At 43.9% G+C, this 12,963-nt stretch overlaps 1 protein-coding gene across 2 annotated transcripts in view; it reads right to left on the bottom strand.

The window, feature by feature from the left end:
* The window catches only part of brf1a (BRF1 general transcription factor IIIB subunit a), a 112,441-nt gene that overhangs the window by 38,267 nt on the left and 61,211 nt on the right, over positions 1-12,963 (bottom strand). The gene's annotated exons all lie outside the window — the stretch shown is intronic.

The raw sequence follows: 12,963 nt of genomic DNA on the forward strand, positions 1-12,963 counted from the left end.
GTGTGGTCTCTGCTGTAGTTTTATTCTTCAATCATTTTCCCCACCATGATTTGCTCAGCCAGACTAGTCCAGGGATTCAAAGCGCTAACCTCCTGGTCACACACCCCTTTTCACTGTGCTCTGGAGAAGGTATTCAAAGCGCTAACCTCCTGGTCACAGACCCCTTTTCACCGTCCTCTGGAGAAGGTATTCAAAGCGCTAACCTCCTGGTCACACACCCCTTTTCACCGTCCTCTGGAGAAGCAATTATTTGCCTGGAAGTTCTAAGTGTTGTGGAACATTTCACAGTGTGGTTCATCAGTAAACACACAGCGTCTCCTGATAAGATGCTAATAGGCTTAACTGGCATTTAAGACGATCTACCTTAAAACACACCCCTCTTTTTCCAATTACGAAATGCTTCCCAGATTGCGGTGTGCTGCATTTTCACAGACGTGACACTGAATAATTTGCATGTTTTTCTGCGAGACTGCAAACGTGACGGCCTGATAATCACTTCAGTTTTCCTCTTCTTTATCGCCTTTTCGTCCCAGTGTTTTGAATGGACTGAATGTGAATTGAGAGCTGATAAAAGACACTCACACACAGGTCTGTATACACTTATGAGGACCCTTTACTGTGATTTTGAATTTTTTTTAGAGTTATGTTAATCTAAGACTAATTCTAGCCCTAAACACCAGTTATGGTCCATACACACTGGACACGTTTTCTGATTTTTAGCGTGTCCATGACACGCGCCATATATGGAGCGTGTCTTGAGTGTACAGGGTTTGATGAGGTCAGATCAACATATGGAATGTCAGAACAGGTCAGCTCCATATATGGAGATCTAAGGGTTTCATGAGGTCAGATCAACATATGGAATTAATTCTGTACTGGCCATATATGGAGCGTGTCACGAGGCATGACGGACACGAGATGCAGGTTTTCATAGTAAACTGCGACCTACAGTCGCAACAAGTGGCTCTCAACCTTCCAATATCCAGGACCCTTAACTGGATATTGCATAGCGCATCGTGGATGCACTGCATTGTGTGCTTGCAGATAGTCATTTTTGTCATTCAAATCACCAAATTGGGCTGAAAACGGTATCAAATAGTTGTGAATCTTCTTTGGTCTGAAGCTTAACATTAGACAACAACGCTTCTGGGGAACACACCACAGGCCTAGTAGTCATCCCAGACATGCTTCCACCTGTACAGAGAGGACTTTAGTCCACTGGTACTCTCTGACTGATGATTTGAGGGAGCCATCGTTTCTATTGGCAGTGAATGGCCTAGAAAATAGGTTTTGCGTTATTCGCAATTTAATAAAATTAGGACAGTTAAATGTCTTTATAATTATGTAATGTGTGACAATTGGGTCACCTGAAAAGGAATCCATTATATTTATCAACACGCTATTGAAAATGGGTTTTAGAATAGAGTTTTTCACGAGTGCTGTATATATGCACCTGCATAAAGTACATGAACCTGTCTTAAGTGCAAAAATCAATACATTTCAATTCAAACAGATAATGTTTAACCTGGGACAACAAAGAGACAAAAAAATTGGCACTGTTGCAATGATTTGTTTTGTTTTTAAATCAATCTCTGCCGAGAAACAATACAAATGGCATGCGAGTTGCTACCATGAAAATGATGAACAAGCTCACAGCCTCGAGCACCAGAAGACGTTCACTCGAAAGATAACAAATGTACGTACGGTGCAAAACGTGTGTACACGCATGGATGGCCTTAGCGCCAATAGACAACAATGTGCTTATTAAAATGTCTTTAGTTTGCACGCATACACAGGCATGCATGTTGACAAGTGCTCTATTATTAGCCTATTATTTATTTCAGGAAGCTAAATGTATACAGTAGGAACGCATACATTGATACAGACAGAACAACTCAGTGGCAGCAGCATTTCAATATTGTAGAGGAGTGGTTTTCAACCTTTTTCATATTAAGGCCCATTATTTATTCAGCAACCAATAATTGATGAGATTTACCCTCAGACCCAAAACTAAACAACATGTTTCGTTATCGTTCACAATTCCATGCCATATTGATGTGATACCATAGGAAAGATAACAGGCAAACATTGATCAAAGTAACAATTCTTCTGCATTATCTACCATGTAGACTTTTTGTAAATTAAGTAATACATGTTTAACAATAATTTAACTCTTGAGAGCTTATGGGTCCATTTCGTTTCATTTTACGCTCTCAAGAGTTAAAGATCTACAGATGTAAGGGTTCATTTGGCTACCAACTCTCCATCAATTAGCTGGGGACCACCTAGAACCTCCTCAAGGACCACTGGTGGTCCCCGCCCCGGACCACTGGTTGAAAACCACTGTTCTAGAGCTCCCCCTAAATTTCTCAAAATGAAAGGTTTTCGGTCTGTTGCAGAGGAGCTGAGCTCCCCATATTTTGAACCCTGTAGGACGGTGCTCATGTTTCTGCAGCTGTGTGCTATAGTAGCTGTGTCGCTAGCTATAATACCACATGTCACCAAATATCCTCATCATTTCTTCTGCCTGAGAGGACATCTGGCCTCACAAAGGAGAAGTACAGGAGTGTGTGCATAATATAACAGTATTCAATTGTGGAAGCACAAAGGATAAATAGCAGCAGCAAGGACGCTGATTACATTTGAAAGTAAGTGTGTGCGCGCGCATGTGTGTGTATGTGTGTGCATGTTCGTCCCCTAGGAGAGTGGGGGGGGACTAAAGTGAAAATTAAATCAAACCTCAACAGCTTTCACTCAAAAACATTCCATGTCTGTTGATTACTCATTCTCAAGGAGACAAAGCATGAATTGAATTCTGACATCAGGCAGACAATCAAACAACTAGAGAACGGAGTGTCTTAAAGGAGCTGCAACACGGGAAGATTTTACTGAGGCATTTCTGGCTTTGAGGCATTCAGAGGATCTCTCCCAAAAGGAGCACCATGAAAGAACATGCCACACATGCAGGTTTACTGCTTAATTGAGGAACAGGTGCGACTGCTGCCACAGTCAGTCCACCACTTAGGCATATCACTATAGCTTTACATGTGTCTGGGTATCCAGAGCAGGTTGAGGAAAATATTTGAAGATGGAGGTTGTTGAGTTACTATTATTTTGCACATTGACAAATGCTTGAATGATAATCTGTTTCTCGTGTATGCCTCAAATACAAAACTGATCAAATTCAGGTTTGTGTCTCTTAGTACAAACCATGGGCTTATTATAGATTATATCTGGTATATGGATGAAGCATTCCATTTCCCTGTAAATATGGTATAAATAGGAGTAAGACGTGTTACAATCAATCATGTAAGTGTAATGAAGTAGGTAGCCTAATGCAGGTGTAAGACCTGTTGTGTTTGTATTGTGTGTTATTGGTTCGGTATAACTGTGCCAAAATGCAGTCCCCCCCCCCCCCACACACACACACACACACACACACACACACAGGGTACATTTCAAACCTTACTACTTTCTCACTGAAGGATCGCCCTCAATGACCCATGAAAACACTGCAATCTAGTCAGCCATTCCCGTTCCTTTTAGGAGATTGTACCCCCCCCATGAAAAAAACTAAAAAACAACTTCAGAGTGAAAAGACGGGTCAGGGCAGCTATCTGCAGGGCCAGCCCCTCTAAGAACTTCCCATGTGTGTGAAGTGTGTGGCAGAAGATAAGAGAGAGACAAGCCCTGGGAGAGCTCAGGAGCACAGACAGCCTGGGAGAGAGAGAGAGAGAGGGGTTGGGAGACAAGTGCACTGATAATAGAGCTCTACTCTAACCCCCAGAGAGAGAGAGAGAGAGAGAGAGAGAGAGAGAGAGAGAGAGAGAGAGAGAGAGAGAGAGAATGAACAGGTTATTCAGAAGCTTCTCTGATATACTGTACGTTACTGTGGAAATGTAGGGAGTTACTTCGCGTGGGGAAAGCTCAGAATTTCAAGGTGTAGATGTTAAGAGGCTTTCAGCTCAGACATGGTCTTTTGCTCCCCAGTTCATAAATGGAACCTCGAAAAACAGAGACCTGGGTTTGAATTTGGATTGTTGCCTGTATCATATCTCTCTCCACTGTAGTCAAAATGACAAATTAAAGTGGTGCCGTTTGTGTTCAGGATAAACATGCACCCTTGCTGGCCTGGGTTCAAACCCCCCTGGACCTTCTCTCCTATGTTACTTTTACTTTGGACCACTTTCAGATTTCCTGTTTCCTCAACAAAGAGAATGAAAACCATGGAGTACTGGTCGCTCAATATACTGCATTCTTTGAGATTCAGAAGACAAATGCATAAAAACAAGCTAAAAATAAATAAATATTGTTCTCTACCAACTTCTGTGTATTCTGGTAACAACCATGACTCCAGGCCAGGAGCGGTGACCTGGCTTTTACCGTAGCCTCAGGTCTTTTGGCAGATTCTCACAACACATATCCCAGCATGCCTTGCATATCAATACAACCTCCCCCAGGATTCCCCAGGACAAAGGAAACTCCTCTTCTTTTTATGGAAACCCCCTGGAACTAGATTCCTGAACTGATAAAGAAGGGAGAGAAGGAAGGAGGAAGGGAGAAAAGGTTGGAGTCACAGATTGAGAGAACAAAGGTTGGGGGTGGGTGGGTATGAAGGGAAAAGTAGTGGAGGGATAGAACAGGCAGAGAGAGAAGGCAGCATATGATGCTAGGAGGAAGAGATGGAGGTTGGCAACTGGCTACAGAAGATGAAAAACAGGATATGAAAGACAAAAAAGGTCAAGGAAGAACTGTAAAATGTATTAGACACTAGAGAAAAGGGATGGAAGGGGACAGAAGTAGAGAAAAGTGAGTGGAGGTGCGGAGGAAGGATAGAAGGAGAGATAAAAGATGTAGGAAACCCTCTTCCTGTTTCCCAAAGCACTGGACAGGGTCCTTCAGACATCCACTAGCTGTGAGACATAATTGAGAGACACTGAGACATGCCAAAGACAAGATTTCTCGTAGATTGGAACTTTACCCATCTGTGGGTATTTCAATGAATTCAGAAAAGTCTCCGAAATCATATCATTACAATCATCATTATCATCATCAGCTCGGGGTTGCTATAGCTAGCGGTAAACAGGCCTGGTGCCTGGACCAAGCTAGCTACGGCCATAGACTCCTGTGATGACCGCGATCTTAAAAACGCACTTTTCTCTGAATCCTCTCTCATGTTGAAGTGTTTAATAAAAAACATGATGTTAGCGGCTCATTTCCAAATCGCGGTTACAATATTAACACTTCGGATTAGCTTTTCCGCAGCTTTTTGCTTCCTGATAATTTTGGGGTGAATTTTGGGGTCTTCAAAATAAAGGTCATCTGGCGGAAGGGGAGGGACTGAAAACAATGCTGGCATTAAAAAGAGTTAAGACACAGTGAGACATCTTTAAGAGAGACAGTGAGACATCTTAGAAATCTTTAAGAGACACAGTGAGCCATATGTAAGAGCCAGACATCTTTAAGAGACACAGTGAGCCATATGTAAGAGCCAGACATCTTTAAGAGACAGTGAGCCATATGTAAGAGCCAGACATCTTTAAGAGACACAGTGAGAGATCTTAGAAATCTTTAAGAGACACAGTGAGCCATATGTAAGAGCCAGACATCTTTAAGAGACACAGTGAGCCATATGTAAGAGCCAGACATCTTTAAGAGACACAGTGAGCCATATGTAAGAGCCAGACATCTTTAAGAGACACAGTGAGAGATCTTAGAAATCTTTAAGAGACACAGTGAGCCATATGTAAGAGCCAGACATATTTAAGAGACACAGTGAGCCATATGTAAGAGCCAGACATCTTTAAGAGACACAGTGAGCCATATGTAAGAGCCAGACATCTTTACGAGACAGTGAGCCATATGTAAGAGCCAGACATCTTTAAGAGACACAGTGAGCCATATGTAAGAGCCAGACATCTTTAAGAGACACAGGGTAAGTGATATTTGTTCAAATCAATCTGGGAACCCATAGGCAAAAAACAGCACCCTCTGCTGTTTGTTTCAGTAGCATAGCTCGGAATCTGTTCTTGAGAGATTATTAAAATAAGTGTTAAATTACTTTACATTCTGATAGTACTCAAATATAGTGTGTTTGTTCAGTGACACAGGCCTCCCTGTCCCTCCAGCTCTTAAACAGAAAATACATTAAACAAACAAGTGAAATTGGAAGTGATGACACAGAAAATGAGCAGACACAATTGGAACTATAAAATGTAAGCTCATAAATGGTTACTGTTGAGACATTCTTTCAAATACATCTTTAACTCAATGTCTGCCAAGGACTTAATTAACTGCTTTTTTTGATACTCCCGCAGCGCCAACGACGTCTTTATCGCCTTTTTAACACGTGTATATATATATATATATATTTATTTTTTTAATAAAAATAAATTAAATAAAAAAATGTATAGAAACTGGCGCTCATGGCCTTTTTTGCGCCCCCTAGTGGCGATGGAGAGACACTCAGTCAGACATCCTTAAGACAGACAAAGTACAGCAGCAGTCTGATACAGCCACAATCGGAACATCTTCAACCCATCAGAACCTCATTACAGAGAGGAAGGAAGTGAAAGGGGCAGAGCAGGGCTGTAATGGAGGGTTGGAAGATGAAAGGTGGATGCAGAAAATAGATAAAGGTTTTAATACATCCATTTTCCCCCAAAAAGGTTTAAATCTACAGGATGGAGGACGTGCTAATCGTGCTATGGATAATACCTCCTGTCTCCGTCTGAAGAAAATGAAACATTACCTCCAACATGAAAGTTGATTTGTTCCTTGGTTTGGGAGGGAGAGAAAGGTGTGTAAGAAGGGGTGAGGAAGAGATGCATGGGGACAACATAAGAAGATGAAAAAGAGAGGATAAGAAAGACAAAAAGGCTGAAGGAAGAACTGACGTTTAAAAACCTCTGACGGAATGGCAGAGAAGTAGAGAAGAGTGGGTGGAGGTGGGCAAGTGTAGAAGGAGAGATAAGAAAAGAGAGACTTAGGAAAATCTCCTCTATTCACAAAGCACTGCCTGTTCTGGACAATGTCTGTCCATCGTGAAGACACACAGTGAGACATCTAATAGATGATGTGACACATCTATAAGACACTGTGAGACAACTTTAAGAGATGCAGTGGCACATCTTTGAGAGACAGAGACAGCGTTAAGAAACGGTGATATATCGGAGTGGTCTTGATATCGGAAGGTCGCTAGTTCGTATCCCCGGACCGGCACGTTAAAATTACCACCGCTGAAGTGCCCTTGGACAAGGCATTGAACCTCTACCATGAAATGTTCTATGAGCAGGGCCTGGCTGTAAACAAGTTCTTGAGCTTAGTCCAGTTACCCTGGGTAAACATAGTACCTTTCCTTTCTTTCATGCTAGAAGGCTTTCTTACCTTTATTTGTAGTCGTTACGTGATTTTTGAGCGATGGAAATAAGCAAATTAGCACAACACCCCAATGCCCAATTCAATTCAATTCATTAGGGGAAATAGCCAATGCGCTTTTGCACAAAATAACACCTGGACCTCTTTGGTGGGGACGTAACAAGTACAAATAAAGGTAACAAAGCCTTCTAGCATGGAATTTGGGCCTTGCAAACGGGGAGCGATAAAACGTGCCTATAGTTCATTTTCAATGAGACCTGCGTTTTTGCTCAGAGAAGTCGCGGTGCGACAACACAAGTAAATTTACGTGAGCGCAGCCCCGTGAATTAGTTGCGCGCGTGCTCGTTATGCGCACACGCCCGCGACTCACCAGACCTGGATTCAGTTTAGCTTATTGTTTTACGCTTGCGTTGTCGCGCCCCTCTTCAACAGACCTGGAGGAGACCTGTGTTGATCCAGGCAACAACGCCTGCGTTCCTCGCTTCACGTTTGCAAGGCCCTTAAGGCATCCATACGTGAGACAGGGAGACAACTTCACGACGGCATGATGACAGTACAGCAGCAATCATATATGTACGCCCACAATCTGAACATCTACCAACCCATCAGAACCTCATTACAGAGACGAAGGAGGTGAAAGGGGCAGAGCAGGGCTGTGAAGCAGGAGGACTTGAAGATGAAAGGTAGGATGAAAGTCACCCCCAAAAAGTAGATAACACAGCTTTTAATACATATTTTCCAAAAAGGTTTACAGGTTTACAAAATTACAGGGAGGGGAAAGTGCCATGGATGGAACCTCGGTAGGGTTTTATCTCCGCACCTCGGCTAGAATAGACAGGCGAAGGTGCATGCGTCTCATGAGCATGGCGTATAGCAATAAGGCAACAAGATGCACTGAGGCACACAGGCAGTTCAAAGCATTTTATTGCAGGTGCAGACTAAAGTTTTGATTATTACATCTTTATCAGAGTCCCTCTGATGAAGATGTAATAATACAAACCTAAACCTGCACCTGCAATAAATATAAAAAGCCTTTAACTGCCTGTGAGCTCCAAGCACACGTCTTGTCGTCTTCTTGATGATACCGCCTTGTCTCAGTATAAAACATTTTCCACTGAATAAATCATTGGAATAAAAAACAAACAGAATTAAACATTTCCTCGATTTGTAGACCTGAGAATGTGGCACAATCTAAATGTTGTAAAATCCATTTAAGATATACTGTGCAGCCCCAGTAGAAGCAGCACTCAGACACATCTACACAAAGAGTCTGCAACTGACATGCCCTGAAACTATAGCTTGAGACGCCCACATCTACCTGGTGAGGTACCTACACCTACATCAGCTGCAGAGCAACATGCCGGATCACAATGTGTGCACAATGATCACTGAGGCTCACCTAACAGGGAACCCCTGCTAGTGTGAGAGCAAAATGCACTCTCTCCTCCTCTCAACCTGGCTCTACCTTCGGTACAGAACAGGGGAAGGGAAGGGTTAATGGGGGAGGGAGGAGGGAGAGGAGGTGGCCTAACCTTCTAGATGTGCACGTTCTCCCTCCACCTCTCCCTCCCACACACACATGGTCCCAGGAGGCTGTGGGCTGCTCTGTGTGAGTGTGAGTGTGTGTGCGCGCGTGCGTGCGCTTGTGATGTGGTCAGAGTGGTAGAAGATGATGATGTGTCTGTACTGTGGAGGCTCTCTACCAGCATTTTGCTGCTTGAACCTGTATGAGTTAGTGACAATAATGAAATCCCTCTCGATTCTTCGTAGAAGAGAAGGAATGGGAGAGAGAGAGAGAGAGAGATAGAGATGGGGGGGGGGGTCGCAGAAGTTCAGTGATGTCTTTAATCCTGAGCGGCATTTAATTTCACTGCACTGGGGGAGGGGGAGAGAGAGAGAGCGCACTGTCTAGGCAAGAAGGAAAGGATAAATGAAAGACAAACGTCAGCCTTCTCCCTCCTCTGTCTCACACACACACACACACACACACACCTGCATGTGTGTGATCTTCAAAGTGTCTGCGGAGGATCAGCCATCATCCTCACATCAAAAGGTTTCTCCATTAGCCTGATCCAGGATCATCCTACATATCACACACTGGGAGCTGTTCTGGGTTTTAAAGTGTTCTGGTATGAACACACAAAGTTTTAACATAATAGCGTATTAGGTTTCGATGTGTTTTGTTTCCAATGTGTGTTCATGTGAAAGGTTACACCGCCTGCCCCCCCAACAAGAATGTTGCAGCTGTATTATAGACAACTTGTTATTGTGCATGGAGAATCTTTTCGATTTACACACACACTTAATTGCTTATGGCAGTCCATCGATGTCGATGATGACACACACACACACACACACACACACACACACACACACACACACACACACACACACACGCCATAAACATAAAGACGTCTGATGTTTGCTGGTGTTACGGTCTGATCAAAGGCCACACTGATTTATTCCTCATGATGTCAGATTACATTTGAGTCATATCGCCCCGACACATCATTGGTTAGGGTCGTCTCAAAATCCGTATACGTCCGCTTAACCATTAAACGTATCACCCTACCCCGTTGGTGCCAACCGGTTAAAAATACACCCAGTCAGTGCAGTGTTACGGTGAGTGTGCCAGCTCTGCCCTGCAGGGCCCAGCGCCCCAGACGAGACCCCAGCTCTGCCCTGCAGGGCCCAGCACCCCAGACGAGGCGCAATAAATAGAGTGTGAGATTCTCGCTGACACGGGCGGCCTGGGCCACACCATTAAAACCTGACCTCCATGACCTTGGAGGAGCCCAGACACCGTGCACTCCCACACAACCACCTGCTCCTTTCACGGGCCTCCTCCTCCACAGAGCGAGGGAGTTGGAGAGGAGGGGGTGGCTGGGGGGGGGGGGGGGGGGCAGTGGGAGGGAGTGCGGCTTGCATGGAGGCACAGACAGTGGAGTTTCATTTATGAGCCTGGTTTATACTTTGGCATATGACGGTGTCGCTCGCTGAAAATAGCCGATCTACAAGCTCAACAATGCATGCGTTGTGATGTTTTGAGCTTGTGGATTGGCTGTTATTCACAGAGAGACACTGTTGGTGCAATGGAGCAATACACTCACTGTTGAGGTACAGTACACAAAAAAGTTGCAAAGCTTTGAAGTCTGTGAAGCACTTTTCATACATGGTTGGAGCTTGGCAAGTGAACACAGATCTGCAATAATCGCTTTTACCTTAAATTAGAATTAGAAATGGAATAACTACATGATAAGCCAAGTAATAATAACGTTGTTTGGTATGAACGAGCCATTACTATAGAACTTGAAAAAATTGAAATAACTAAATAAAAACATCATCAGACAAGGAAGTGAACGGCTGCACGCGTACGCAAAACAGAGCCGGACGGAAGAGCAAGGCGTTGCTGTCAAAAACTTGATTTCAGCGACCAGGTTTTATCCATCCATCCATCCATCCATCCATCTTCAACCGCTTATCCGTAGTTGGGTCGCGGGGGCAACAGGCCCAGGACCGGGATGTCTGGAGAGCTCTTGTTCGTGGCCAAAGTTTGGGCTATAGGCGTAAGTAAGTAAGTGGACACGTCCTGGGCACAATAAGTGTTTAAAAGTTATTTTCCAACTTTTAGTCTATAGTAATGGCTCGTTGTTGAATAAAGTTAGTTTAATCACGATATTAAATACTGGCCACTAACTGATAGGCAGTATATTCCATAATCTGGGCACATATTCCAGTCACGAATGACTAAATGACACATCACAGGAGCCCAAAAATAAATCATCTTCTCTCGATGATCTGGATTTCTACCATAAGCGGCTCATATTACCATGTATTCAGAAGATAGAAGTGCATACCATGCACAACTTCAAAGAACAGAGCTACAACCCTTCCTGGTTCATCGTGGTAATCCCCTTGTGGTACGCCCAAGATGGCTACCAAAGAATTTGGACAATGTTGCCGTGGAAATGAGCTTTGTTTAATGTGTGGACAGCGCATGAGACTCAAACACTGGGAATGTTAGACACAAGTGCCACAGGAATGCCGGGCCAAATGTTGCCTTTTACCATGGTAATGAACTGGGACTGCGCATCTCACGCACCAAACCACTGTCCATTTACATGAAAACAGTATCAAACATTCTATGGGAGCGCTTCTAAACAGCACCAGCCAAATCACCATTCAGGAATGCTGACCTGAGTAGGATCGGCTTTCCGAAGCATTCATTCAAGCCTTTGTGGTTTAGAGAATTTTGTTCAAGGGATAATTAGATGCACGTCAACATAAAGACAGTGAGCTAGATGGGCAACAATGCACGTATGGGTAAAATCCAGCACATTTAACCAATTTTCAACCTGGTCTCCCTATTTTTGGGATGTCATTACAGGCGAAAGTTGTCAAAAAGGGTGAAAGTAGCAGATCTACAAGCTTGTAGATCGGCTATTTGCCGTAGGACCAAGTATACAGTGCTTAAGTTAGTAAGTTAGTTAATGTTTTCATTCTTAGACTAATGGTTCAATCTCGGGTCTTTGTCAAGTGTTTTCCGTTTTTCTATGTGGGTTCTGAGAATTATTATCCTCCTCCTGGCAATGCCATGGCCGAGACGGTGATCGGGTTACAAGTGATTCCGTCCTGTGCCAGACACCCGGGCCGTGCATGGCTCCTGCGGCGTGCTGCTGTGTAGGAAGGTCAACTTGACCGAAAGCTGCGAGGAAAATGAGATTTGAATTGATCCAAGGGCGCTGGGAAAGTCTGATGTCCGGTAAGAAAACAATGTCTCGTGAAATTCAGACTGCCTATACCGCATCTCGGAGCCCAGGCTCAGCGCCTCCGCTGCCCTCTTCTAAATTAAATCATCGTAGGAAAAAATTGGTACATCTCTGATCTATGACACACTAATGGTCGGATGTAATGCGGTGCAACAATTACGAGATAATAGGAAGCATTACCCGAGAAAGGGAAAGGTTTATCTCAGGGAATGAAGCACTGATATGCTGGTGACATCATGGGTTTGAACCCGAGTTGTGACCAATGTCACACTTAATTCCCCTTCTCGCCGCCTTCTGCTTCACCATCATGACCTCGAAGGCAGATTGTGGCCCCTAGATGTGTCACAGAGTCAGAGACTACATTTTTTTGGGAGCGTTTTACTCATTGCTGGCTGTCTGAATACCAAAAACAAAAGAAAAGGTCATTACATTTTGACATATTATTGCTTATAGCAGCTTTAATTCATCCATTTGTAACTCTAGAGTATATAAATGTAAAGAAATGGATCAGTCTCTGAGTTATCTATACATGGCGAGTGAACTGCTAACGATTACATGCTCACTGTAAGTAAATCTGGGTAAAGGAGAGCTGAGGGATAACACGCTAATGTAAAAAGCATACGAGGAGGGGGATAAGGTGGTTGTGTGAGTGACATAACGGCTAGAAGGCCCGGCCAGTAAACGGTAGCCGTCATCTCCAGTCAGGCTGGGGGTTCTGGGGAGAAAAACGTCTTCCCTCTCCTCAGGCCAGAAGACTCCCATCAGCTCCAATCAAAGCCCACTGCGCTGACAGCTGCCGGCAGACTGGGAACACAGC

This window comes from Protomyctophum parallelum (genome assembly GCF_964188405.1).
Source record: "Protomyctophum parallelum genome assembly, chromosome: 20".
NCBI classification, from domain to species: domain Eukaryota; kingdom Metazoa; phylum Chordata; class Actinopteri; order Myctophiformes; family Myctophidae; genus Protomyctophum; species Protomyctophum parallelum.